The following is a 26048-nucleotide window of genomic DNA, read 5'->3' on the forward strand; positions in this document are numbered from 1 at the left end:
AGCATATTATACATCATACTAGAGGCCCAGTGCACAGATTTGTGCACTGGTGGGGCCCCTCAGCCTGGTCTTCGGAGATCAGGCCAAAACCGGCTCTCTGACATACCCTGAGGGGTCCTGGATTGCAAGAGGGCACAGGCCAGGCTGAGGGACCCCACCGGTGCATGATTGGGGCCAGGGAGGGACCACGGGAGGGCTCCAGGGCATGTCCAGCCCATCTTGCCCAGTCCGGAACAGCTGGAACCCAGCAGCAAGCTAACCTACTAGTCAGAGTATCTACCCCCTGGTGGTTAGTGCACATCATAGTGACTGGTCCAATGGTAGAATGTCAGACACTTAGCATATTAGCCTTTTATTATGTAGGATTGTTTCATTTATATCCTAAAATAAGATACCAATTTCAACAACAATAATCAGATTCCATTAGCTCTCCCCATTAAATCAGTTCTCCCAGCCACTCCCACAGACAAATCACCCATTCAGTAATTAGCTTTTGAGCACTTGCTGTAGCCGAATATTATTCTACAGGGAAACATTCACGTCTGCGCTCCACAAGAGCCCTGTCAAATAGAATTATAATGTGAGCAACATATGGAATCAAGTTTTCTAGTGGTCACATTAAAAAGTAAAAGGAAGTGAAATTGATTTCAATAATAATATTTTAGATATGTTGCTTTAAGTATATCACATCAACATGTGACCAGTAAAAAAGTTATTAATGAGACAATATTTTAAAAGATAAAATTAATGTTCCAAATCCTATCCAAGTTAGATGCCAAAGTTTCACCAGATACATTTGATTTATGTTTAGGTTTCATAAAATACACAGCTGAAAAGCAAATTCACATACCCTAAGCTCACAGCCCTACGTTGCTCAAGTATACGTGAAAGGTTTTCATTAAACTGAACGGAGTGAGTGATCTGTTTTTTAACTTAAATTCGCTAAAGGGCAACCATGTGCTTCTCAGCGTCTCCATGCTCCACAGTCCCACGTGGCCAGTGTTTCCAGAGCCACACTCACTCGTGAGGAAAGCAGGCAGGAGTCTCATCATGGATCAGGGAAACGTTGTTCTTAATGAAAGGCCCCAAGAGAAGTAATGAGGTCAGAATTCTTCAGAATCCCTCCAATAGAGATATCACTGTTAAATTAAAGCCATGACTATTCTATGCTTTCTCACTCGGGGGCTAACTCAGTTCCTGGGGGGATAACTTGGTTTAGCAACTTAAGAGCAGCAGTTGAGAGCTGGGTGAAAGCTTGGGCCACAGGGCTTTGGGCAAGTAGGTTAACCTCTCTGAGCCTTGGGTTCCTCACTGGGAAAGCAGGATGATGATGATGATGATGGTGCCTACCCAATAAGGTTATTTTGAGGATTAAATGAACTGAAACCTGTACAGCTAGTGCCTGGCACACATTAAGAGCTCAATGAAAGAGTGCTATTGGCACCCTAGCCAGTGTGCTCAGTGGTTAGATTGTCGGCCTGAGAACCAAAGGGTCAAGGGTTCAATTCCCAGTCAAGGGCACTTACCTGGGTTGCAGGTTTGATTACTGGCCCTGGCCGGGACACATACGAAGGCAACCTATCGATGTGTCTCTCTCACATGGACATTTCTCTCTCTCCCTCCCTCTTCTTCTCCCTCCCTTCCACTCTCTCTGAAAAGCAATGGAGAAAATGCTATTGGCTTACACAACCTCTCACCTCACCTGCTCCTAGAAGTAAAATGCTGCATGGCAAAAACCCACAGTGCGCACAGCCATGCTCATGCTGGAAAAACACCACAGCTAGCTCGCTCTGAAGATGCCAAACAGACTCAACCCTGTACTGCTAACATCCCCCACAAGCAAAAACAATGTATGTACAGACAGTTCTTTAAACACTGTAGTCTATCAAAACAGGTGCATGGGATGAAAACAGGCGCCACACAACACAGGCAGGAGCTGCTGGAAAAGCTCTGCCCACCTTCCCTCTGCAGAAAACAGGGAGGAGGGAGGAGGTAGGAGAGTGGGAGAAGTGCCTCGTACTGAACAGGACAAACTGAACTCCGAGTGTGAGCACATATGGTATTTATTAAGTTTGAGGATTCTGGTTACATCTATTTTGAGATTTTTCTGCTTTATTTCAGTTTGCCAAAGGAATGACGATCCATCAAGAATTACTGATGAACAGGTTCAGCACGTAGAGAAACGTGTTGGCACTTCCAGGAAAAAGTGTGTGTGTGTGTGCGTGGGGGGGAGGGGGGAATTGATAACAAGCAAGGTCCATGATTCCACCTCTTGTTTGGGGGGGATGTGGGGGGAGGAAGAGCCAAATTCCCGGGAGGAAAAAAAGAACTGGGATTCTGCCCAGGCACTTGGCTTACTCAAGGGTTAAGGTAAGGCAGTGTCAGTCCAGGGAAGAAATAAATACAGGGGCAAGGCCAAGAACACTATGGCTTCCCTCATTGTAGGCACAGCCCTGCCTCACTTGGCCCCTCTGGCTGTAAGGGAGGCTCCCCAGGCTGGAGGAGGCAGGGAGGAGGAAGAGGGAATAACCCTCCACAGTGTCAAAACTGCAGGAACACAACCCTCGCGGCCTGATACTCGGGAGGAGAAGCAACAGGTTCAGCGGCACCAACCAAACTCCACAGAAAGATGTGAGTACTACTGCGGCCTCCGCTTACAGCACTTTGGGGCAACCACAGATGTTGCTATGCTTCTTTAGATCAAGTTGAGAAAGAAAGACCTACTCTATAAAGTACAAAGAAGGAAGTCTGCAAGAATGTATAATGCTTTAGAGGTAATTCGTTCAAGAGTAACAGTTAGCCCTGGCCGGTGGCTCAGTTGGTTGGAGCGTCATCCTGTACACCAAAAAGATTGCCTGCTCAATCCCCAATGGGGGTTGTACAGGAGGCCACCAATAGATGTTTTTCTTTCATATCTCTCCTCCCTCTTCTCTCTCTCTTTCTCTCTCTCTTTCTCTCTCTCTCTCTCGTCAATAAAAACATATCCTTGGGTGAGGATTTAAATTAAAAAAAAAAAAAAGCCGAAACCGGTTTGGCTCAGTGGATGGAGCGTCGGCCTGCGGACTGGGGGGTCCCGGGTTCGATTCCAGTCAAGGGCATGTGCCTGGGTTGCGGGCACATCCCCAGTGGGAGATGTGCAGGAGGCAGCTGGTCGATGTTTCTAACTCTCTCTCTCCCTTCCTCTCTGTAAAAAATCAATAAAATATATTTTTTTTAAAAAAAAGAATTCTGTAGTTAGAGGGCTGTCTGCACCACCACCTCCTCTCGCCCCTGCTCCTCAATACTAAGGAAAGCCCAGGGGTCTTCAGAGGGAGGAGGATAAAGGAGACCAAGTGTAAACAGAATGGCCTTGTACCGTTTTTATTTCATGAGGGGACTTCAGCTCCACACTTCTTCAGACTCAATTATTGACCCGACTTGTTCTGGTTTTCAAATCCAATGTGACCCAAATTATATCCACCATTAATCAGAGATACTGAGGTGGCCATTGGGGATAAGTAGGCAATAAAGGGTTAAGGGGAAAGAGAAAAGAATTCCAGATACTTCTTTAGAATCATTTCGGTCTAAGAAAACCACAGAGAGAAAATAAACTAAAGAAATAAAGTTTTACTAAGAAAAAAACAGTTTCTGCAAAGCTAAGACAGTTTGCAGGACTATACTGAGTCACTCGGAGGCTGGTCCAGCCCAGGCACAGGAGGAGACACAGAGCAGGCAGGTGGAGGTGCCAAATGACAGGATTCAGCCAGAGCTCGCACACTGCCAGGTGCCAGATCGTTCACCAGGCTTGTGCATTGCTCTTCTCCCAACACTGTTCTCATTTGCATCTTAGGGAACTAAGGCTCAGAAAGAAAGACCGAGGTCCTAGGACGAGTGAGGCTAAAACCAGGATTAGACCTCAAGGTTCTCAAATCCTTGTCCAATGCTTTTGTCCACGTCACCAAGTTGCTTCTTGAAAGTAACAAACCACAATTGTCTGTTTAGCCACCTTTCCAGCCATCATTCTGGTGCCTGTCACATTCTGGTGGCATATCCTTAATATGCCTTCATTAAGGATATTCTCACTATTATACCTGCGTGTCCCCGGAGCAGAAAAGAAATTCTAGGGAACCCCTTTCCTCTGCTCTATGTACAAGGCCACCAGTGTCCTGGGGCCAGAGAATTACGATAGTGTGTTGAATCCTCCTCCCATTGAAGAAACTCAACCTCCCTAAGGGAAAGCATGTGCCTCCAGCCGACAGTGTTGAGCACTCTGTTCCCTACTCTTGAAACTGAGCAGGGAGAGGATAGATCCACTGTCACAATCTGGAGTAATTACTGTGGTTTTAAGTGAAACACGTCCTTAAAGAAAAAGGAGCAAAGACGGGCAAAAGAGAGCAACAGCACTGTACTTGGACTCATATCCAACAGTCTTGTTCAGGGAACTAGCGGAGCCACGTCTCTCTGACCTCTATGGATTCCTTCCATACTATGCCTGCATCCCACTTTAACCACTTTGTCCATGTAGCCCACTGATCTGGAACATCCCAGCGGTATTTCCAAACCTGGCTAGTTCAGCCTTCCTCCTCTCGGGCTCCTTTGTGCTGCCTGCCACATACGAAATAATACTAAGGTCTCCCTCTACTCTTGTGGTGTATTCTCCAAAATACCAAGCTATTTCACACCTCAGTGCCTTTGCACGTGATGTTCTTGCCTCCAAAAATGCCCAATTCCATTAGTCTGAGAAGAAACCTTTTCAAAACTCAGCTCGGCAGCCCCTCTGTGAAGGCGACCTGACTTCCCTGGCAGTTTATCACTAGCTCTGGGCTGTGAGCCCTCACTGTTCCTTGTTCATGCTTCTATGGCAATACTGATCAAACTGTATTATTAAGTCATGGATGAGTTCTCTACTAAGCTGTAAACCAAAAGAGGGTAGCGCCTCTTAATATTTGAAAACACACATTTTTATTTTTTTAAAAGATTTTTAATTGATTTTTTTTTTAAAAGAGAGAGAGAAAAAGGGGAGGGAGAGATAAACATCGATTGGCTGACCCCTATGCTGGGGATGGAACCCAAAACCCAGGCATGTGCCCTGACTGGGAGTCAAACCAGCAACCCTTCAGTGCACAGGATGATGCCCAACCAACTAAGCCACACCAGCTGAGGCACCCGTGGCTATTTTTAAATCTTTATACATCTTGTGCCTAGCAGAGAGGAGCTAGATACATGTCTAGCAAATATTGTAAGGTCATCTTCCCAATTCGATAATCTTCCCAAGGCCAGTGATATGAGCAATTTTTTTTTCCATTTCCCACAGAACTGAGCACAAATGTCAAAGGCATAAACAGCAACTGCATGCACACAGTAGCTTTACTTCTCTAAGAAATAGGACAGGCATTCCCAGAGAGGCCCTAGGGGAAATGCTTTCAACTTGATCGAACTAGAGGATTTAGCGTCTGAACCTCCTCCTCATGGACTGATGTTTCCACTTCACTTGTACTAACTCATTTTACACTCAATCAAGTCCACACTAAGATCCAAGGTTATCCTCCCGGGGCCAGAACAGCGAGATGGAAATTATAAAAGCTCATCAACAGACAAATGCCAGGAGGAACCTTCAAGAAAGTGCTCCCTTTCCCCCCAAACAATTTCACGGGAGTGGACAAAGTTCAGTTCATCAAGATGTATTCCCAAGAAGCGACAGAAAACGAGAACTATCACACCCAGTGAGGGAGTCAAACAAGACATGTCTGCATCGAGCTTTTAGAAAAAATGATAAAGCTAGAAGAACAACATGTTTAAAGCTAGCCTAGCAAGGTAAGAATAACAAAAGGATCCACATTCTATGTGTTGCCACTCACACGGAAAAGCAAAAGAGAGGGGGTGGGTGGGAATGGGAATATATATTTGAACTTTAATCATTACCTATTCTAGGTTTAAAATACTTTTCTCCAAGGGGGAGGAGGAACCAGGTAAAATTGAAACCAACATTCAATTAGTTATTAACTAATTGGATTCAAATTAAATGCTCAATGAGTAGTACTGGGATCTCTAGGATCCCTATTAGAAAAAGCCGGGGTCGGGGGGTAGGGGAGGTTTGAAACCTGTCTTTGCATAGCAAGCTCACTGCTCTTAAAGACTGAGCCATATGAATAGCAATATTTTCTCAAGAAGCTTTTATTTACATTTTACCTGAGACTGAGAAACTATCCACTCTCTGTTATAAGTCTAAGTCAGGGAACTTCAAAGTCACTGTTGAATCTTGCCATCTCTTGGTACCACTAATATAGAATGCCATAAGCCACCCATTGAAAACGAACTGTACTCAGGCCACAGGGTATAATTTAGTTTTAAATGTGACCATGGGCATTGGAGCAAAACAACCTTGGTTCTAATCGCAGCTCTAGCTCTCATCAAGTGTGTTGAGGCCAAGTTATTAAACCTCAATTTCTTCATCTGTAAGATGGGCTCTATCTCCTAAGGCTTATATGAGGGTTGAGTTAATTCATGTCTGACACACAAAAATAGTGCTCTTCATTTTATTATTTAAAGAGAGTGGAGGGGAAAAGCGTTTTACTTTCATACATATTTCAAGAACAATTTGCAGAAGTATAAAAGGCCTTTAATCCAGGGCAACAACTCTTTTTTCACAGCAATCCTCTAAGTTATGGAACAGGCAGGATCGATCATTCCCACTCTCACAACTAGACATCTGATGCACCAACTGGCTAACGGGCTGGCTCAAGGTCACCAAGCTCATGTTGTACCAGGAAAAGAGCAGAGATCTCCCAACACCCAGCACAGTGCTCTTTAGAGGATCGTGAATCTGTTGCATTACAAACATCCAATTGTTAATGAGAGTTTCCCCCTAAATATCAAAAGAAACATTCTCTACCAATCTAAGCACAAGGGCTCTATTATGAGAAGGAAAACAAGCCATGGATTTGGAGGCGGCTATACTAGTATACTCTATATTGCTCTGCTCATGTGGTGGCAGAAACGCAAGATTCAGGTACAAGATATGACTCCATCACCCTCAGCTATGTGACCTCCAGCAAGTGAACTAACCTTTGAGTCTCTATCTTTTCATTAGCCAAATGGGAATCATTTCTGCTCCACCTAATACACTGGGCTTCATAAGATCAAATAAGAGTATATATTCAATAGTCTTAGAAACCAGGTGCTATTTGGTTCCTTCTTTAGTTGCACTTGTTTCTAGCAAACTTATGTAGGCTATGTATAACGAGAATTTATAATAGATCTGTTCCCCAATTTGCTACACATCAGAATCATCTAGGGAGCTTTGGAAATTCCTAATGACTAGGTCACCCACACCAATGAAATCAGTATATCCAGGGCTGGCAGCTGAGTACAGAGGGAGAACTGTTGATCAGCTGCCTCCTGCATTCCCCCTACTGGGGATCGAGCCCACAACCCAGGCATGTGCCCTTGACCGAATTGAACCCGGGATCCTTCAGTCCGAAGGCTGACGTTCTATCCACTGAGCAAAACCAGCTAAAGCTGAGTACAGGTCTTTTTTTTTATTGTTTTTAAGATCCTCTGGAGCCCTGGCTGGTGTGGCTCAGTTGGATGAGTGTTGCCCTATGCACTGAGAGGTCACTGGCTCAATTCCCAGTAAATCACACACCAGATTCTCAAGACTCAGTATTCTTAAAAGAAGGTAAAATGTCTCACTAGTGATTTTTATAGTGATTACATGTTGAAATAATATTTTTGCTATCTTGAATTAAATAAAATATATTATTAAAATAATATCACCTATCTTTTTATGTTTTAATGTGGCTACTGGGAAATTTAAAGTTAGTTATGTGGTTCACATAATATTTCTATTACACAACTCTATTCTAAATTATCAATTCTTTGAAGACAAGGATTATATTATTCTTCTCTTCTTCTCCTCTACAAAGAGTGCCATTGTGAACAGGAAAGACATTAAACAAATATTGCCTCAATTTAATTCAATACTAGGCCAAAATACCTTGATCACTCCTAAGCTTGGTTACACTGGAGTGATTTTAACTATGAGTGTAGGACAAATTGCAAAGTTCCATCCAGAAGAAATAACATATGTGGAACAACTCGAGTAGTAACTTCCTTTAGCCTTTCATTTTATTTTATTGGGCAAGAAATTGTAGATATAATGGCTGCTTTAAAAAAATATATCTAAGTGTCTGAAACCAAATAACTACATTAATTTTCAATATCTTAATTTAGCTCTGCAAACATAGAGCATGGTATTCTTTGCCCATATTGGTCCTACTTGGCTTAGTTCAATCAGAATCAGTTGTCATCATAGAAGTCTTACTACCAACTAAAGATACCATGACTACCAGGTATGCAAATGACCCGCTTAAAAAAAAAAAAAGAATGTGAATGTTCACAACTTACTCAATTTATAAAATATTTTTATTTAACAGGCACATAAAGAACTAGCTTAAATTGACTCAAAGACTATAATAAAGTTCCCAGCACAATTCATCTTATAATAACTCTTCTTTCAAGAAAAGACAGTAATATATTTATTTTTAAAAAGTGCCTGTGCATTGTTTGGTGACTAGAGAATCAGAAGGAAATTTTGGTGCTTTCCAGTTCAAGAGTATCTGTCACCATTCTGACAGCTTCCAGTTCACAAAAACGTTGGTTATTTTTAATACCTTCTCTTCCGACTCAGGTTAAATTCCTTTAATTACTTACAACAGGCAGAACTCTATTATAATAGAACTCTAAAATAGCTAGTTAAAGCTCTTTTCTAAAAATTGTTGTCTTCCTTTCCTGCCATAAAGTTGACGGAATAGCTAATGAAAAGTAGATAACTGAATGAAGCAAAACATATTTTGCTTAATTAGGCTATTAATAGTTTCATTTTGTGCTAGATCAGCGGTTCTCAACCTGTGGGTTGCGACCCCTTTGGGGGTCGAACGACCCTTTCACAGGGGTCGCCTATGACCATCGGAAAACACATATATAATTACATATTGTTTTTGTGATTAATCACTATGCTTTAATTATGTTCAATTTGTAACAATGAAAATACATCCTGCATATCAGATATTTACATTACGATTCATAACAGTAGCAAAATTACAGTTATGAAGTAGCAACGAAAATAATTTTATGGTTGGGGGTCACCACAACATGAGGAACTGTATTAAAGGGTCGAGGCATCAGGAAGGTTGAGAACCACTGTGCTAGAAGTTCCCCCCAAATCATAAAACAAATCCAATCATTTGAACTTAAACTCTCCAGGGAGGTCTAGGAAATACTGTAAAATAACAAAGACTCCATTCCAATCTTAACAAAAGCAGAAATCAAAATCATGGCATATTCATGAAAGGCCTCATTCCAAAAATGCTTGGTTCGGTGGGAATTCAGATTTTTGGGTATTCTTTTCATTCTAGTCATGAAGAATAAAGAGTTATCAAAATGAGCCCTGAAAGTATAGGGTTCCCTCTGCACGTTCCCAAGAATTAGCCATCTTCCCTTTTTCAAAACTTTTCCGCAACAGAATTCCTGCTTTTGATATTTCATATTAGATCCCTGAAACACAGAAAAGTTAAATAAAAAAGCAGATCTAGAGGCATGGTAATCTTGCCATCCAACAGGCTATTTCCAAATCTCAACTGTACCATTTGTCTCAGCTGCTTCCACTGACTGCAGAGACCAGCTCTTTGTCCATCTTTGAATGTTTACAAGTCAACAGTTGACTCCAAAAAGGTGGTGCATAGGATGAAGGTAGGAAGAGATGGCGGGCGTTGGGTTAGTTTGGGGGATGTGAATCAAGCCCCAGAACATGGTGTTGCTGCCGTCGGAGCTCTCCAAAACCCTGGTTCTGGGTAGAGGAGGGTCTGAGCTGAACATTTCTTTCCCTGCGACTGGCTGCCAGGAACTCATTGAAGTGGACGATGAACACAAACTCTGTACCTTTTATGTGACGTGTATGGCCACAGAGGTTGCCGCTGACGTTCTGAATGAAGAATGGAAAGGTTATGTGGTTCGAATCAGTAGTGGGAACGACAAACAAGGTTCCCCCATGAAGCAGGGTGTCTGGACGCATGCCGAGTCCGCCTGCTGTTGAGTAAAGGGCACTCCTATTATAGACCACGGAGAACTGGAGAGAAAACACAAGTCTGTTCAGAGTGGCATAGTGAATGCCAATCTCAGTGTTCTCAGCTTGGTCATTGTAATAAAAAAGGAGAGAAGATATTCCTGGTCTCATAGATATCACTGTGCCTCATTGCCTGGGGCCCAAAGAGCCAGCAGAACTTTTCAATCTCTCTAAAGAAGATGATGTCCGCCCATATGTTGTGAGAAAGCCTCTCAACAAAGGAGGTAAACGTAGGACTAAAGCACCCAAGATTCAGCGTCTTGTTACACCACATGCCCTGCAACACAAACACCGGCGTATTGATCTGAAGAAACAACGTACTTAGAAAAATAAAGAAGAGGCCGCAGAATATGCTAAACTTTGGGCCAAGGAGAAAAACACCAGGAACAGATGGCCAAGAGATGCAGACTGTCCTCTCTGAGAGCTTCTACCTCTACGTCTGAGTCCAGTCAAAAATGAGATTTTGTAAGAACAAATAAAAGAGAACAAACATCAAAAACAAAACAAAAAGGTGGTGCACGGTGTGGTGCCCTTAACTCTCTTACACACTTCCCACAAGCCACTTCCTCTCTAGATGAAAACTCATCTGCAGAAAACTGGTATTCACTTAGCAAAAACACAAGTCTTCACGTATAAGGACAGCACAATGTTTCTCACTATGAAAGGGTAGATCACTCATTCCCCACCAAGGAGTTTCCAGCACATGCTGCCTGTGAGGCTCTTGTATCAGCAGCAGCCACAGAGTCTGTTAAAAAGCCTAACTCCTGGTCCCATCCAAGACCATTCAACGAATCTCTCTGAGGGTGAATCCCAGGACTCTGCCGTTTAACAAGCACCTTAGGGTGACTAGTCTAGACAGAAATATCCACTACGTCACCTAAAAGTTAAATAACCGTAGGAGACAATTATGATAAACTAAATGTAAAGTCAAGATCTCACAGGAAGGATGGGCAGAGTCAGGGAAGAGGGTGTTCTGGTTTGGCAGGAACAACCCAGGCAAAGGCGTCCAGTCAGGAATGTGCAGGACAGAACATGGGACAGAGGGCAATGGCAAGTAAACACATCCAACCAGAACACGAAGTTCTAGTTCAAGACCAGGATGAGAAGGGATGACTGGGGACCCTCCTGTGGACCGACCTGAGGGCCTGGGCAGGGAATATTTCTGAGTCAAGAAAGAACGTGTCCAACACAGCTGTCTAGCAATTATGGCAACTGCACAAAACTGAGAGAGAAAATTAACCTGGAAGCCCACACACCGGGGTTAGAGAACCACAGAGCAGAAAGAAGAGAGCCCTCCTTTTCTGGCAGACAAAGATGTCTACATCCTACTCCCCAGAACCCGTGAATATATTACCTTAGGTGGCAAAACAGATGTCACAGACAGGATTAAACTTAAGGACTCTGAGATGGGGACATTATCCTGGCTTGTCTGGATGGGCCCCAACAAAGTATATGAGTCCTCAAAGGGGGAGAACCTTTCAAGGCTGTGGACAGAGAACCAGAGAAATGACATTCCTTGCTGTGGAGGAACAGGGCCATGAGATAAGAACTGTGGGCAACCTGAAATGGCAAGGAAACAATCTCTCTCCGAGGGCCTCCAGCAGGAAGGACACCTTGATGCTAGTAGCCCCGTGAGATTCATGTCAGACTTCTGACCTACGTGACGTAAGAACGTCTGACCCTGTAGACAGTTTTCATAAAGTGTCCACTTGAACCACACGGATGACATGTGCCGGGGAGAAAGATCTCAAATGCTCCTGGAGACTAACAGTTTTACAGCTTCTTTTATGCATTTGGAATTAAGGAGATACTGTAAGGAAGATTACATGGAGGTGGGAGAAACCAAGGCAAGGACTGGATTTCAGGATAGTTAACAAAACGATGTGCTCTCTTGAGGATTAACACCCCCGTTGGAGGGGTATTACTTCTAGTATTTCAAAGGGGGTGTCAAACTAGACGCACAAGAATGATGAAGAGGGCTGGTTTAAAGCCTTTCACTAAAGAAGTTATAGACCTGGGGCATGACTATTCACGTGACCTGCCCAGTTAGGAATTTACGACCAGATCACCTTGTGAGGTTACTTTCCATAGGATCCCATTTTCATCCACATACAGAACCGGAAGATAATAAATTTGTGTTTTAAGCCACTAAGTTTGTGGCAATTTGTTACAGTGGCAATAGAAACCTAATACATCTTTTGACCCTTTTTTTCTTACCAAAGCTTTCTCTACTTTATAACCACCCTTTCAGTCCTACCTCCAACCACCACAAAGAATTATAGATATATCTCCTGAGTTGAATACAAACCCCGGCTCATAAATAAATGAACACACACGTATCACCTGCCTTAGATATTTAACTTCACAGGTGTGGAGAGGGCCGTGAGGCAGCAGTCTGGTTGGTGTACCTCTATCCCACATCAGCTTCGCAGATTTCTCCCCCAGCGTCACTTATCTCCAGGAACAATGGGAAGTCTTGGAGCAAACCCATATCCTGAGGATGAGAAAGGGTTCTACTAACAGTAACCTCACAGGGTGATCCGATCATGAATTCCTAAGTGGACAGGTCATGGAGGATAGCCACGCCCCAGGCATGAAACTTCTTAGTAAAAGGCTTCTCTTTGCCTTAAGCAAGCTCTGTACCTTGTTTCCGTACATCTAGGTTAACACATCTTCAAAATGCCTCTTTTCAGAGCCCTCCTTCTAAAGCGTGACCACCCTCAAGAGAGGGTGTTAACTATCCTGCAATCCTTGCTCTCTCCTACCTTCATGTTCTCTTCCTTAGTTACCTCCTTAATTCCAAATGCAAAAAAGAAGTTGCAAACTGTCATTTCTCTGAAGCATTTTTCTCAGTCTGTTGATATCTTGCTTCCAGGCCTATCCTTTGTTTGATTCAAATAAGTTATTATAAAAATTCTCTAAAGATTTAGATAATTACTACAATTAAGTCATCTAAAAGCTATCTGTTTATGTTTGTTACCCCATCCGATCATGAGCTCCATGAAGAACTGTGCTGTATTCACCTTTATTTTGCTGGATCCTAATACAGTGCTGTGCCTATAGTAGATGCTCAATAAACAAATGACCAAGCAAGTCTTAATTTATCAAAGCTTCCGACTCTGACACCTTCACTTCTTGCCCACAACTCTCCTAATTTATTTCCAGATATTTACCAGGCTACAATTAACATCCACTTCCATTGTTTAGGCACTAAAAACTAGCCATTATCTATAGCCAAATATGGGAGCAAGTACACAGTGTCACTCAAAAATAGTTTCATAATGAAACTACCATCCAATAGTATTCCCAACCAGCAAATGCTTTCAAAATAAAGTTCTTCCTAAATACAAATGCTTTGTAACAGGAGTAAACTGAAGGGCATAGTATAAATGAGTCCTGACATCCCATTCTCCAGAATCCAGTTTACAGACAGAGTATTAAATACAACATCCCGGTACTCTTCTTACTTCTGACTCACTGACAAGGTAAACCAAGAGATCGAGGCACTCATTTATTTAACCTCTTCAAACCTTATTTATCAAATCTATGATTCTAGGAAAGGAGATGAACAAAGTCCTTCTCTAACTATCCACAGGGCAGTTGGTAGGAAAATTTGATTAAAATAGGAGTGTGTCAAAGAAACAAAGATCTAAAGGGAACTTAACGGAGGACAAAAGGTCTGGCTCAAAGACGTCCCTCATCTCCAAACCTTCCCCCCTGCATTTATCAAATGTGTTGCCTGCACATTCAAATGCATTCATCTAGCCACTCTGGGCATCATCCAGTGAAGGAAAGCATGACAGGAACTACAAGCCTTAGTAGCCCCATCTCAACGAGGGCCCCAGCCCAGCGCCTTCTTCAGAACATCAGCCTCATTCCAAACAGAAGCGTCCCTCTCTCCTGCATGCGTGCTGGCAGGTTCCTCGGGCCTCTTCACCAGCTTTCCCTCATTCTCTATGATTTATTTGTTTTGTTAACACCATCCCTTTCCTTAAAAGGACTTCATCTGATTTTATTCCATTTCCTTATTTATTTGCTTTCTCTCCCAGAGGCCTTGTTTCTCTTGCCTTTTAAGTAGCCACCCTCCACCCCCACCCCTTTTAAGTGCACTTTCCCGGCTGCTTCATTCTTTTCTGTTCTGTCTGCCTTCTGGTGCTGGGTTTCCCCTGCCCTCCCTTGCTGACCTCCCTTCAGGCTGTCCATACAGAAGGACAGTTGCCTTTGGCTCCAGGGATCCTGCCTGAAGAGAAAGCCTTTGAGGTGGGCTTTGAATACTACCAGGCCTCCCAGGTGCAGCAGCTTCTCCCCATCTTCGGACTCCCCACAGAGGCCGGGGATCCTCTCAATGACATCTCTACTTCAAAGGAAGCTACCTGGATAGGGCTTCCCTGCCCCAGGCAGCAGGGATACAAGCTTCTGCTCAGCATGTGAGCCTCCCTCCAGTGACACCTGAGCACTTCCCCCAGGGTCACTGCCCCCTCTTTCTCTGATTACTCAATGGCATTAACAGCCACCCTAGGTCCCTTCTTCACGCGTGTTGATTAAAGTTCAACCATTCAATGGCCCTTGAAGACACAGAGCCAGAGCTTAATGAAGAGCGCCTGGGATCGCCTTAATGCTCACATTCTTTCGCAGCAAGTCATCAGTGAGCAAATATGTATGGATGGCGGCCGGCGGGAATAAGACCAAGTTTATACCCTGACGTGGGCTCAGAAAACACCTTAGGCCAAAGACAAGCTGTTTCTGTGCCTCTCGCACTCTATTTGTTGCCTGTGATCCCACAGGATTTCAACAGTTCTTTTTCAAGTGAAACATTACACCCACCCAAAGAGATATTTTCACCTTGATGTGTGAGGATTTTTACGGAGGTGTTTCCAAGAACTAGTGATAACCTAGGGGCTTAAATTTAATACAAGACCAGAAAGATTAGGAAAATAATGAAAACTAGCTTTCTTTATCAGTTTATTGCATATCCTTTTCTCAACTGCAAAGAAAAAAATCCGACCCTAATATTAACTTTCATTTCCTGCCATACAATATCTGGGCTATGGAAGCTTTCTGAAGTATTTCGCATTGCATTGTCCTCATTTTTCACGTGTTGGAAACCTCGGCCTTGGCTACATGAGAGCACATTTGGGACATGCATATTTCCCAACTAGGCTCCAAGGCCTTGTCTTTCTGTTACAAAGAGTCCCCCTTTTCACTTTCTGCTCATCAGGGCTCCCCAGCAAGGGATGGAGGAGATCAGTCAAACGAATCCATAACCCAAACAGGTAGTTCAGATCTTTAACCTGCTGCACTCCAAACTCACCCAGCCAACCTCCAAGGGCAGCTGCTAAGCCAGAGCAAAACCAGAAGTTGAGTCTTAACTCCTTTCGTTTGTTTCTTCCTCTAACAAAGAGGCTAATAAGCAGTGAAACAGCCAGAAGGCTGGGCAGCAGGGGAGGAAAAGAACAAAAGCAAGCATCCTGCCAATCCACCAACTGGACGGGGCCCCTCCCCTAACACCCTGGCTGAGGATTCCACACATCTCTCCCCACCAAGTATTAATTCATAAGCACTCAATCAGGCCCAATAATCCACATTTCACGTGCAAAGCAAAAAGCTCCCTTTGAACATACATATATGAGGGTACTGCTTAGCAGCCCGCTCCTAATTAAGGGATCTGTTCATAATCACGCAGGGCCAGTCAGGCCTCAGAATCCACTCCTGACCTTTCACTCCACCGTATTTTCTTTCTAATCCTGCACCACACTGAGTCTAAACTCTGGTTTACATTTGGACAGAGAAGCTGAGAACCAAACCCTGCTGCGTCCATGGCTGAGATTAGCCACTAATTGCATCTCACCTGGCACAACACCCCTCCCTCTCCTTCGGGCCTGGACAAAAGTTTGCCAAGAAAGCCCTGCACCCGCGCAGACCTGCCTCTGCAGCTAAAATCGTTGCTCAGTTATTTCCCCCACATACTTAACTGTGTGTGTGTGTGTGTGTGTGTGTGTGTGTGTGAGAGAGAGAGAGAGAGAGAGAGAGAGAGATAGAGAGAGAGAGGAACATTCTGCAGGCCATGCAGGAAAGATCTGAGCAGTCACATTTGTCCCATTATAAAAGTGTTTTTTAAAACTTTTTTTCTGTGTGTGTGCGAATTCCTACCAACCCACATTTATTTGTCTTTGTAAAGAAGTGTTTGCCCCATCAACCCACTGCAGTGGTTTCTGCCCACAGAAATAAGGTGGCAGCCCTGCGTAGTGCTCCCAATGGTAACTCTCTGGGGACCAAACTTATGTGTGAGGAGAGACACAGGCAAGCTTTGTTCTAAATGCTACCAAGGGCAGGAGGCGGGACACGGGCCTAGAGACTGCCTCCTGCCCGGCATTTCTGGTGTCGCTTCTGAGTTAAATGACTCACAGTCCTGAAAATCTGATACCAAGTCAGAGATTTTTCTTCAGAATCTGACCTACAAGTACCCCAACTGTCCCTCAGGCTATGGAGAGGAAAGGAGATTCTAACACCCCAAGTGACCAAACCAATAAACGTATTCATCGAGACGTGAACAGTGAAGGGGACAGGGCAGCCATACAATTGGGTCACAGTGACTGTGGGCACTGTCTTGACTTCAGAAATTAAATGTGTGAATGAATGAATGGCTGCAGAAACCTCAGATCCAGGTTGGGGAAGCCACTGGCCAGAGATATTTTGGGTTTTGGAGGAGATGGCCTGCTGCTCTTCTTTCCTGGACTTTGTGGTCCAGTCCCTCCTGCTCCCTCTTCTCCCAACTGTTCCCACACAAGCCTGGGCTTCACAATAATGTGAGGGCACATTCAGCCCCAAATTGAAAGTTTAGCCTGTTAGAAAGAAGTTGTCTGGCCCTCGCCAGTTTGGCTCAGTGGATAGAGCGTCAGCCTGCAGACCAAAGGGTCCTGGGCTCCATTCCAGTCAAGGGCACATGCCTGGGTTGCAGGCTCCTCCCCAGCCCAGGCCCTGGTTGGGGCACATGCAAGTGACAACCAATCTATGTGCTTCTCTCACATTGATGCTTCTCTCTGTCTTTCCCTCTCTCTTCCGCTCTCTCTGAAAATCAGTGGAAAAATATCCTCAGGTAAGGATTAACAACAAATAAAAATAAAATACAGACTTTTTTTTTTAAAGTGTCTGAGGTCTTCCTTCTGCCGGACAAGTCTTTAAAAGCCACCTAATTATGTTAACGCATTGAGTTTGTTCTGCGAGTTTAGTGTTTTAAAGTAGAGACTTTGGAACAAGTTGGCTGAGGTCAGAATCCTGGCTCGCCGCTTGTTAACTACATAAACTTTGGGCAAGATAGTTAACTTCTGTGCCTTAGTCTCCTCACCCATCAAATGGTGCTAAATAATAGCACCTACATCAATTAGGTAGAGATTAAATAAACTAATATGCAGAAATGCCCTAGAACAATAAGCACTCAATAAACAAGAGCCAGGAACTGAAGGGCTGTGAGAGATTTGAACATAAACACATATCCAATGTATTCTGGAATACTGTGGACGAAAGGGCCACATGCTGACCTGACTAGCTCAGGGAAGGCCTGCGTGGCAGTCTTGCAAACTCAAAGACCTAAAGTAACCACAAAGGATGGTCTGAAATTAAATTTTAACTAAAAGCAGTTATGGTGGATAGTCACCTCCTAGGCCGGTATCTTCCCTGACAAGGTCAATTTTTACCTTAAGTGAGCCTATCTGTCTTTTTGCATCTATGAAAACATATCCTTGAAATGTCAGGGTAACATATCTTCCCTTTTTTCCCAAACTCCTTAAGCCACAACCAAATGCCCTGGGCACCAGGACAGGAGACCATAAATCCCTTCATTGTTATTGTTATCATGTTAATTGTTGACTGTTAACTATCCTGCACCCACATAAGTATGCGTCTATCATTTTATCCAATCTCAGAGGTTCCCCACCCCCTTTGCTTTCTCCCGCCTCAATAATCTATCAACAATGGATTTCATGTAACCCACCTACATCCCCTTTTGATTGCAATGTATAAAAATAGATGAAAAAAACCGCCATTCTCTGGAGCACTAGTCCAATCTGTTGAGATTTTGCTTCCCAGCAATTGTGGACAGTTTGGCTCAAAAAAAACTCACAAAAATTCTTTACAGGTTTGAATGTTTTTACATTAACAAAATAAAAATGTCTTTAAAAAAATGCCAAAAGTTCAAAGTTAGGGCCACGAACCGAATCTAGGGGAAGATGCAGCATTTTAACAGTTACCTGATCCCAGGGTTTTCAAACTTTTCATTTTTAGGTCCTGGAACATTTTGTTCAACAAAATCTTACTCCAAGTTCCAAAGGCAGAACAAAGTGGAGCTGTGCCAATTGAGGCTGAGGACAGGGGTGGGCGGAGGACACCTGGGGACCCAGTGACCCCACCACCTTGGAAAACCATCACAGGCAATGGACACGCAGAGTAGGGACCAAATCTCATGATCTTGTCCTGCTTTTGAGAGGACAACAGTCAATGTTTTTAAAGGATGGAATAGAGAGGTAAGAGGCTGAAGACAGAGAGGCTGGCTGTGAGAGTTTGTGGGAGCTTGCGCAAGGGACAGTGAAATTAGGCAGACGGGTCTGAGACAGAAGTTAGGCAACAGAGGAGACGGGGGCTGACTTACTCAGAAGGAGGGAGAGAGAAAAGGGGGTGCGCAGAGCTGAAGATGACTGCTTTCTGGCCTCTAACTATACAGACACTGCTGGTATGTGTGTGCTTGGGGTATTAGGGATAATGTATTCAACCCTTTTTTTCTAAGGAAAAATTTTAGGTAAAGAGGTTTTTGAATAATTAATCTAGTTAAAAGCAGAAAAGATTTTTGATGTTTATCCTTAAATATAACACCAAAATATATTACTAAGCTAGTACTTTAAGGTACTGCTACATCAATTCTCACTGTAGAATATCAAAAAGTAAAAAAACAAATTATCCATTATTCAAAAGTAAAAACTTATAGTCTCTAAATTCTGTCAGCTTTTCCTACATCTTGTCGTTTTCTTATTAATGTAAAGCAAAGAAAAATAAATGAACTGTATATCATTTTTCATAGTATGTGTCTAATTATTTTGTTAATGCAAATGTTAAAATCAGTTTTTATTCCCAGAGCACTCAGTGATAACTCCCCATTGGGTACTTTTCAAGAATTAGATTATTTCTATAACGGAAACTGAGAGCCATAGCTACAGAGGCCTTCAGAGTGGAGGAAAAGCCCAGAAGTGGCCATGGGTAGAGCTCGAATAGGATATGGCTCATCCTTGCAATCTGTTTCCGAATGCAATCTGGTTTAGAATGGAATTGGATAAAAGGTGGTGGTAATTCACTAGACCACTCTAGGAATATGTAGGAATTTTATGTGGTCTGTCAAACATCTGACCAGGTTAATGTTTCAGCAAATAGCTTTAACACCATATCAGAGAAACTTCTTCTATGAGCAGATTTCATTTTAAAAGCCTTTGGATTTTTAATGACTGTCTTTATTGTAAAAAGCCACACCTCTTATACATACATCTGTTTGCACTAGGAGACTAAGCAATGAAAACAAGACCTGGATAGGAAAATTTATTCTGTTCAAACCCAAAGTCCCGCTCAAATGGTATGGACCTAAATGAAAGGTTTTCCCTTCTCTAGCAGCAGGTAATTTTAAATAAATGTCTGAAAGAGGCATTTACTGTGAAAACCTTAACCACTCCTTCCCTGCAGGGGTAGGAGCCCCACTGTCCTGCCTTAACAGGACAGATCATTTGGGGAGAAGAGGTCAAGAAAAAAGTTGAGAAATCTTACACTGTTCATTAATTTTGCAGAAATGCATTGGGTGGCAGGAAAATCCTGAAAAAAGGATCTTATGAGTAGAGTCAACAAAGGAAGAAAGTGGTCCCAGACAAAGTCAGCTCCCTGCATATAACCTTGATTAAGCCTGAAGGTCACACACCTAAGGGCCTCATGAAATAAAAATCCCATAGTTCAGGAGAAAGAAAGCAGACAGTGGAAGAAAAAAGAAAAGAAAAGAGAGAGGGAAGACGTGTGCCTATAAAATGGGCATCGTTTAGTCCTTTCTAGCAACTAAAAGGCACAATGACATTTACAAAATTTGACAGCCCCCTCTGGTGCCTGTGCTTAGTGAACTCCGCGTTGGTCTTGCCTACTGAGTGCCATCTCACCCTGTGACATCAGAGGCTCTAATGTGCCTTTGTCAGGCATGGGTCTTTCAGTTTTTTCTTTACAAAGCCAAAGTGCCAGGCTTAAAAGCACTAAACAATTCTGTATTTCAGACACTCTTTCAGAGACAAGAGCATGAGAGATGCAGGAAATCCAGACACGTGCATTTAACCGGTTATCTGGGGGCAGCATATAGATCTTATCAAAGCTGCACTACTCCCCAAGGATTTTCTTTTTTCATAATTTGTTCTTACCTTGAAGTGGTCACTGACCTACTTTTAAACTCATTATTGAAAAAGGGGCAAGGCCTCAAGAGAATGGCAGAGCCTCATGAATAGGTGTTCGACAAATGCTTTGATTAACGCATCCTGGCTCAGTGCTCTCAAGCATAAAAGGTATCCTTTTATGCCATACTAAAAAATCCAGAAACGAGGAAAAAACCTGAGAATTGTACTCACGTAGCCTGTCTTTCCAAGGTCAGCCAAAGAAGCAGAGTTTTATGAGCAAGTTCTTTACTGTTGATGGTTTGACTGAGAACAGTCTAGCTTTGTCCTGATAATTAACATTTCATGTTCACAGAGGATTCTTCTATATGGCTCTTATATGAAGACTAGTGGCCCAGTGCACAAAATTCATGCACATTAAAAGGGAATTCATTAGAGGAAATATTTTATTTTTTTTAAAGTATATTTTATTGATTTTTTACAGAGAGGAAGGGAGAGGAATAGAGAGTTAGAAACATCGATGAGAGAGAAACATCGATCAGCTGCCTCCTGCACACTTTTTACTGGGGATGTGCCCACAACCAAGGTACATGCCCTTGACCGGAATCAAACCTGGGACCCTTGAGTCCGCAGGCCGATGCTCTATCCACTGAGCCAAACCGGTTAGGGCTAGAGGAAAATTTTAATATTGCTAGTTGCCCTTTCTCTATAATAGAAGTGTCAGAGATGAAAGAAAATTAGTAAAATGTATATTTCACTAATATACAGTCAGAGTCTGGGACGTGCCGCGGGACCCAGAGTCAAGTCCCCACCCACTTGCGCGAGCCTCAAAATAGCGCAAGACCCAGACCTGGCTGGCCCCACCCCCATTGGTGAGACCCAGACCTGGCTGGCCCCACCTCCATCAAGCCCCACTGGGCAGAGGGTGCAGCCTCAGGATCCCTGACCAGGTGCCAGCTGGGGGGTGCAGCCTCAGGTCCCCCAGTGCCCCCTCAGGTTCCCCGGCCCAGCGCCAAGGTGGGGGGTGTGGCCTGAGTTCCCCCAGCCTGGTGCCAGGGCGAGGGGCACAGCCTGAGGTCCCCCGTCAAGCCCCACCGGGCGGGGGACACAGCCTCAGGTCCCCCACCCCAGCGCCACGCAGTCTCAGGTCCCTGCTGATCACTCATTACAGAAACCCCCCCTCCACTGTGGGCCCAGCCATCTTGTGACGGCGTGATGGAATGAGGGTCAATTTGCATATTACCTCTTTATTATATAGGATTACTAAAACTCTATTCATGAATCAAAGGTACCAGGTCTTTTCTCTCTCTCTCTCTCTCTCTCTCTCTCTCTCTCTCTCTCACACACACACACACACACACACACACACACACACATGCGCGCGCACCCCAGAGGCCCACGCAGTACAAACACCTGCTTGACTAATGCTTTACACACACCCTGAGAAGAAGCTCCATAAAAGGGGAAGATAAACCAACCCTATTATCCAAAACTTTAAAACCAAGCAGATAAATATTTAAACACCAAGGGCTGTTGAGACAGTCAAGTAAAGAGCAGCCTTTTTGGTACTTTTTTTTTTCCAAGCCCCAAATGCTAGGTGCAAAGAAATGTACGATGCCAAGATTTTCTTTTTAAGCAACAAACTTATAGATGCAGCTAGGCATGTTTTAATGAATGCAGTGGGTGTGGGAGAAAGGTCTGGAACATATCTACAACCATTACCTACAGGCTTGGGGGCAATGTCTTAACCCTGATGAAGATGCCACCTTTGGGAAATGCATTCTCTACTGTATTACAGGTAAGTACTAAAACTAAATAGAGACGGAGGGCCTTGTTACATTTCACAAATATATTCAACTGACTGCCAGCAGTGTTTGGAACTCTAAGAAATATCCCATGGTTATACACACGCCTACTTTCTGAGTAACATGCAAACAAAAGCAATGCATATACAATAGAGAACAAATGAAGGCTAACTATTGTAGTCCAAATACAGAATAGTCAAAGAAAAGCAAAATCATTAATGGGAAGGGGAGGCATAAGGGCACTACTTAAGGAACAACCAGCAAATTAATCTATTGCAGTAATTGAGGCAGAGGGTCATATGAATTGAACTAGGAGGTGAAGTGATGGAGGATAGAAATGCATTAAAGGGACATGTCAGGAGGGAAAAGACTGATGACACATTGGATAAGTCAAAAGGAAAGAGTGGGCCTAGGTTACACACTGTAATTGGCATGAAACTCGCTGATATTTAATAAATCACTTTTTACTTCTTACAATATCAAGAAAATTTAAAATACTCATTCACTACCATCTAGCTAAAGACCATCTGAGCCTGTTTCCTAAATCAAACGTAAGTTGAATTTATTCATACAGCGTTTAGAACAGAGGTTCTCAACCTGTGGGTCATGACCCCTTTGGTGGTCGAACGACCCTTTCACAGGGGTTGCCTAAGACCATCCTGCATATCAGATATTTACATTACGATTCATAACAGTAGCAACATTACAGTTACGAAGTAGCAACGAAAATAATTTTATGGTTGGGTCACAACATGAGGAACTGTATTTAAAGGGACAGAAGGTTGAGAACCACTGCTTTAGAAGATCAAAACAGTCTTTTTACTCTCCTCTTCTCCTTCAGGGTGAACATCACCCTTATGCAGGAAACATCAAAACTCCACCATTTATGAGGGCTTAACTGCCTATTTAACTCCTGTGATGTGATTCACCACCACCTTTCTCCTTCATCCCCTTCTTTTTTAAACTTTTAAAAACTGCACTTTGTTCAACCTGGACACATCACAATGAGCACCTGTTGTATAGGGCTGTTTGTAAAAACAGCTATCTATAAAGGGGTGCAGAAAAATCAGCAAGGGTGTTTTCCCCTACTGAAATCCCACACATATATACAGAGCACCTGCTTATCTGTGACTCTTCGTTAATGATGGTCTGCAACCCAATATATTTAATCCAACAACTGCTACTTATGTGTATCTTCCACTTACTTTAGATCATCCTTTAAGTTAACATCTAAGTCCAGTTGAATTCCCTAGAGCAAAACCAACAACTACTTTTCATTTTCAGATTCAAGTACTTCCCCAAAATGCTGTATTTTGTTTCTCTAAGACAAACATGTCAAATTCACAGCCTTCAACGAATATTTTTGCGGCCCAGCCAGTATAACGGTATGTAAGAAACATTTTAATAAAAATTTCGTAACTTAATTTTTACAATATTCTGTTATACATAATTATTGATAACAAACTAAAACGCTCGCTAATGAACAAGAAAAATAGGTTTATTTTGCGTTATGCTTATTAATTTGTGCAGTTATGCAGTGTCTGGTTAAATTAATGTTCAAGAAAAAATAATAATTTTTATTAAAATATTCTATTATTTTATGTTAATGATTACTCATTTTTTTCAGCCCTTTGTATTTAGCATGTCTCTATGGAAATAAAACTACGTTTCTATGAAAATTGAAGCTTTTGTTTTTTTGTGGCCCACATAAACTTAAACCTTGTTTACTTGGCCCATGTTAGCCTTTGAGTTTGACATGTTTGCTCTAAGACAGTGGTTCTCAACCTTCCTAATGCTGCGACCCTTTAATACAGTTCCTCATGTTGTGGTGACCCCCAATTTCATTGTTACAAATTGAACATAATTAAAGCATAGTGATTAATCACAAACACAATATGTAATTATGGATGTGTCTTCCGATGGTCTTAGGCGACCCCTGTGAAAGGGTCGTTCGACCCCCAAAGGTGTTGCAACCCAAAGGTGTTGCAACCCACAGGTTGAGAACCACTGCTCTAAGAGCACTTCTTTTTTTACTTATTATATAAAATCCCAAACAACCATAAAAGAAGAGAGAATAGCATGCTGCACCTCCATGTACTTTCTACAATCATAATTTGCAGTCTTTTTCCATCTACCTTCCCCCAGTACTTCAAAGAGCATTGCAGACATCACGTCTGTAAATACTTCAACACGCATTCTCAGAAGGATCTTTTTGTAAGCAATCACCCACAAAATAGTGGCTTTTTTATTCTAGAAACCTTTTTTTATTAGGTGGTTTTTCTGAGTGTTAAAAATGACTTTATCATTTGCTTAAAATAAAAGGCTATTGGTTAAAAAATAAGTGACTTTAGGGACAGTCAAACTGAGCCAGCCCAGCCAGCCAGAATGGATGCAGAAATCATTCAGTTTAATGCCAAGAGTAAACTTGGCAAAGATAAAATCACACTCTGCATACACTACACATGGTCTAATTTCGTGTAAGGTTAGAGAACAAATTAATAAATCTGGAATGAAAGCCAAAGTCTGCTCATCAAGGCTGGCCCCTCCCCAAGGCCACTGTCAGCATGTGGGTTGTCAGAAAGTGTCAGGGGTCCGCTTCATAGACCAGCTGGGATGATTTGGAAAAGGCATCTTTATGCGTTTGGGGGGCTGTGGTACTAGGTTGCTTGTTAACTAACTGACTAGGGGTCCTTAAGACAGGCTGATGGCACCCTGGCTGAGTAGCTCAGTTGGTTGGAGCTTCTCCCCAAATACCGAGGTTGGCAACGATACTTTCTTCCTTTCCTTTCTCGGGTGTCAAAATGTCATGCCTTGGCTGGTGGTTCAGTGGTTAGAGTGTTGGCCCAGGCACCAAAAAATCTCGGGTTTGATTTTCAGTCGAGGGCACATTCCTGGGTTTGCAGGTTCAATCCCAGCCAGGGTCAAGACACTTGCGGGAGGTAACCAATCGATGTGTCTCTTTCTTACATTGTTTCTCTCTTTCTCTCTCTCTCCCCGTCTCTCCCTCCTTCCTTCTTTCCCTCCCTTCCTCTCTCTCTAAAAAAAAAATCCTCCAGTGATGATTAACAACAAAAAAATAAAAATAAATTTCATGTTCCTCACCCACTTATCCTGGATAAAAACTGGCCAAAACACAGACTTAACATACAAAACTCCTGAGCCACCATTTCCTGTTTAAAAAATCCTACATGCTAAGACCTCTGCTCCTCTGAATTAAACACACTTCCAACTGTCCTTTAAAGTTCTCACCAATTACTTACTTTCCAACACACTTCTACATCTACTTTAACTCTACTGCTCAAGTCCCTCGCTTTTTACTAAAATTGGTTCAAATCACCTAGAAAATATATCACTACCTGCTCCTAGGAAATGTATCACTACAGTCCTTCTCATCACTCTATTGATCCTCAGTATTAAAATGTGTTCATGTGTATGTGTTTGTGTAAATATCAACCACTTGCTATATCATAAAACTCAAGAATACTTATAAAGATTCTGATCAATAGTGTAACTTCCTCATGGGCAAAACTGTTTATTCTCAACTGCCTTGTTTTCAAAATAAGTAGACTGAATAAAATTACAACGAAGGTCACGAAAATGTCATTACCTGAAATCACATTTAGTGTTCTGCATATTTATATAGTCTTTACAGTCTAACCTTCCAAGAAGTCATAAAGAGGGCCCTGCCTTCCCTATGTCTCCCTCTTTGAAAAATACTAAGTTAAAGCAGTTCTTCTTTGA

The 26048-nt window shown here is 42.8% G+C and overlaps 1 protein-coding gene and 1 pseudogene across 8 annotated transcripts in view; one reads left to right on the plus strand and one right to left on the minus strand.

Annotated features, from left to right (window-relative positions):
* The window catches only part of FMNL2 (formin like 2), a 314347-nt gene that overhangs the window by 181913 nt on the left and 106386 nt on the right, over positions 1-26048 (minus strand). The window lies entirely within an intron of this gene.
* On the plus strand, positions 9788-10561 carry LOC139015428 (small ribosomal subunit protein eS6 pseudogene; annotated as a pseudogene).

Source organism: Myotis yumanensis, unplaced genomic scaffold (genome assembly GCF_028538775.1).
Source record: "Myotis yumanensis isolate MYYU_CA2020_CCGP unplaced genomic scaffold, mMyoYum1.0.hap1 SCAF_8, whole genome shotgun sequence".
Lineage (NCBI taxonomy): Eukaryota > Metazoa > Chordata > Mammalia > Chiroptera > Vespertilionidae > Myotis > Myotis yumanensis.